We start from the raw sequence: 3,640 nt of genomic DNA on the forward strand, positions 1-3,640 counted from the left end.
ATATAGTCGCCAAGTCAGTCAGTTCGGGGCCTCGCCATTCGCGCCAATCCCGGGCAGAATCTTGGCGGTTCAGTCTCCTTCCTTCGCCCTGTCAACTTCCCACTTTCGTCACATCACTTTCCTTCCTTTCCTCGTTCCTTCCTTCCTTCCTTCCTTCCTTCCCTCGTTGTTGCTCCTTCCTTCCTTCCTTCCCTCGTTGTTGCTTTCCTTCCTTCCTTCCCTCGTTGTTGCTTTCCTTCCTTCCTTCCCTCGTTTCTTCCTTCGTCCTGTCATTTTCTCCATCCTCCCTTCCTCCTGTCATCTTCCCCCCTTTATTCCTCCCTTCCTCTGTCACCTTCCTTTGGCCTTCGTCCTGCCATCCTTGATCCAACAAAAACGGTCTCCGGCGCTTCACTGTATTTTCGATTGATTTGAATTAATCCCGTCTGGAATTTTAAGAGGCTCATCTTGCTATCCACCCTCCTCGCCTCGCGGGCTGGGGAGCGTCAGGGGCCCAAGGCCTTCCTGGCGAGCGTCGCAGGGCTCAGGGCTCCGGCAGGGTGCCTCGGCTACCCCGGAGCGTCCACGGAGGTGTCGGAGATCCCGAGGGTCCGGGGGTTGGGGGGGCGTGAAGTGGCAGCAAGACATGCAGTTACTGACCTCTTATTAGCCAGACGACGCGTTAATGACACGTTCCAATGGAAGGTTCGACGCATGGGGAGGTACAATTCCCCTAAGCAAGGCAAGTGTCATGCCAACTACGATAAAAAACGAAAAATACACAAAAAAAAATACAAAAACAAAAAAATCCAAAAAAAATTGTCTTGTTTTGCTTTGTTTAAAGCGTCTTGTATGTTGGTATGGCGGGTCTTCTCTGGGGAGAAGGAGACTAACGCGTTCCAACATACAAAACCAGGAAAAGACGACATGGAAACACCGATAGAAGGAAGGGAAAGAAGGGAACACCAGAAGAAGGAAAATGAAGAGAAGTAACACTAGAAGAAGGCATATGAAGTAACACAAGAAGAAGGAAGTTGAAAAGAGTAACACAGAAGAAGGTATTGAAAAGAGTAACACAGAAGAAGGTATTGAAAAGAGTTACACAGAAGAAGGTATTGAAAAGAGTTACACAGAAGAAGGTATTGAAAAGAGTTACACAGAAGAAGGTATTGAAAAGAGTTACACAGAAGAAGGTATTGAAAAGAGTAACACAGAAGAAGGTATTGAAAAGAGTAACACAGAAGAAGGTATTGAAAAGAGTAACACAGAAGAAGGAATTTGAAAAGAGTTACACAGAAGAAGGTATTGAAAAGAGTTACACAGAAGAAGGTATTGAAAAGAGTTACACAGAAGAAGGAATTTGAAAAGAGTTACACAGAAGAAGGAATTTGAAAAGAGTTACACAGAAGAAGGAATTTGAAAAGAGTTACACAGAAGAAGGAATTTGAAAAGAGTTACACAGAAGAAGGAATTTGAAAAGAGTTACACAGAAGAAGGTATTGAAAAGAGTTAGACAGAAGAAGGAATTTGAAAAGAGTAGCACAAGAAGAAGGAATTTGAAGAGAAATAACACAAGAAGAAGAAATGTGAAGTAACACCAGAAGGAAAATGCAGAGAAGTAACTCTAGAAAAATGAAAATGGAAATGAAAAGAATCATCCACCTTTCATTCAAACCAACATCACAAAATTATGGGCGAGTCTCTTCTGGGAGGAAAGCGGCTCGTTCAGACCCAGGAGCACCAGAAAGGATGATAGAAACATCAAGAAAAGGAAAACAGAAAAGTCATCCACCTTTCGGCCCCTGGGGCCGCAGGGTGGGTGACGGGTGAATCTCCTCTGGGGAGAAGGAGGCTAACCCACACAGTCAAGATAGAGGATAGAGAAAGGAAATTAAATCATCGAGAAAAGAAAATGAAATTACAATATCAAGAAAATAACTAAACAGTCATCGAGCTTTCGGCCCTGGGGCTGCAAGGCGGAAGTGACAGGTGAGTCTTCTGGGGAGGAGGAGGCTCATCCACAGCCAGCAACACCAACAGAAAGAAAAGAAAGAAAACATCAAGAGAAAAGAAAAGAAAACATCAAGAGAAAAGAAAAGGAAAAAAAAGAAAAAAACAAAGTAAACAAAGCAAAACAAGACAAAACAAAAACAAAACAAAATAAAACAAATTAAAACAACATAATAAATAAATAAATAAACAACCCAATAACAAACAATATAATTTAGCTACTGGGACTGCTCAAACGATCGAGATCAGCTTGGAAGTGTTCTTTATCCGTTGTCGTAGTGACTCTGCTGGCTATGTTTGTGTCGTCGGCAAATTTCGATATTTTACACGATAGCCCCTCGTCAATGTCATTTACGTACACTAAAAACAGAACAGGTCCCAACATCGACCCCTGTGGAACACCGCTTTTGACATCTCGCCAGTCAGATAACATAAGAACATAAGAACGTTGGAATCTGCAAGAGGCCGGTAGGCCTATACAAGGCAGTTCCTTTGACCCTAAACTCCCGTGTATCTAACCCCACCTAGTATCGCTGTCCATGAATTTATCTAATCTATTTTTGAATGTGACAATTGTATTGGCACTCACCACATGACTGCTAAGCCTATTCCACTCATCCACAACCCTGTTGGTAAACCAATTTTTGCCTATGTCCCTGTTAAATCCGAATTTATCCAGTTTAAACCCATTACTTCGTGTCCTACCCTGTTCTCTTACCAACAAAACCTTATGAATATCTCCCTTATTAAAGCCCTTCATCCATATATAAACCTCGATCATGTCTCCACGCACCCTTCGCCTTTCTAGAGAATGCAAGTTTAACTGTTTGAGTCTTTCCTCGTATGGCAAGTTTCTCAACCCCTGAATCATCTTAGTCATCCTCCTCTGCACTGATTCTAACATTTTGATATCCATTCTATAGTAAGGTGACCAAAACTGAACCGCATAGTCAAGATGAGGTCTAACTAATGCTAAATATAGTTTGAGGAAGACTTCGGCGCTTCTGTTGCTTGTTTTTGAAGCCTTACTGGGTGTCGGAGATTGCATGATTGTCTTCTAGAAACTTAACAAGTTTGTCTCTAATGATCTTTTCGAGTATTTCTCCTGCCACTGATGTCAAACTTATGGGCCTGTAGTTTAATGCAACACTTTTGTCTCCTTTTTTGAAAATCTGTGTTACGTTCGCCATCTTCCAGTCTTCCGGGACCTTATTCAGTTGAGCTGACCGGTTGAACATATTAGTGAGTGATTGAATTATTTGTTGTTTAAGCTCTTTTAATGACCGCGGGGACAAACTGTCAGGCCCCGCTGACTTGTTCGTGTCGAGTTTGTCCAAATACTTTTTCACTTCTCCGCGGGCCAGGGCCCTCAGCAATGGTTTCGATGTCCTCGACTGTGAATACGGATGCTAAGTTAGTGTTGAGGATTCTGGCCATTTGTTTACTGTTCCGAGTTACTGATCCAGTCTCGTCTGTCAGGGGACCAGTATTGGATATATGTTTTTCGATCTGATGTATGTGAATAATTTTTTGAGTTGGTCTTGATGTTGCGCGCTATTTGTTCATCATAGTTGCGTTTATTACCTTCTAATAAGGGTGCGACAAGCTTTTAGGCTGGTGTGGTACTGTGTGCGGGCTTCGGCAGTGTCAT

The 3,640-nt window shown here is 42.6% G+C and overlaps 1 long non-coding RNA gene across 3 annotated transcripts; it reads left to right on the top strand.

The window, feature by feature from the left end:
• The first annotated feature begins 498 nt into the window (after positions 1 to 498).
• Positions 499 to 1,406, top strand: LOC126989920 (uncharacterized). Of its 3 annotated transcripts, none has more exons than XR_007743863.1 (2): positions 499 to 1,308; positions 1,364 to 1,406. It is a non-coding gene; the product is annotated as an uncharacterized LOC126989920 (long non-coding RNA). The 3 variants fall into 3 exon arrangements; XR_007743864.1 differs by having other exon boundaries at positions 499 to 1,281; positions 1,336 to 1,406; XR_007743865.1 differs by having other exon boundaries at positions 499 to 1,281.
• Positions 1,407 to 3,640: the final 2,234 nt, after the last annotated feature.

Source organism: Eriocheir sinensis, unplaced genomic scaffold (assembly GCF_024679095.1).
Source record: "Eriocheir sinensis breed Jianghai 21 unplaced genomic scaffold, ASM2467909v1 Scaffold138, whole genome shotgun sequence".
Classification (NCBI taxonomy): Eukaryota; Metazoa; Arthropoda; class Malacostraca; order Decapoda; family Varunidae; genus Eriocheir; species Eriocheir sinensis.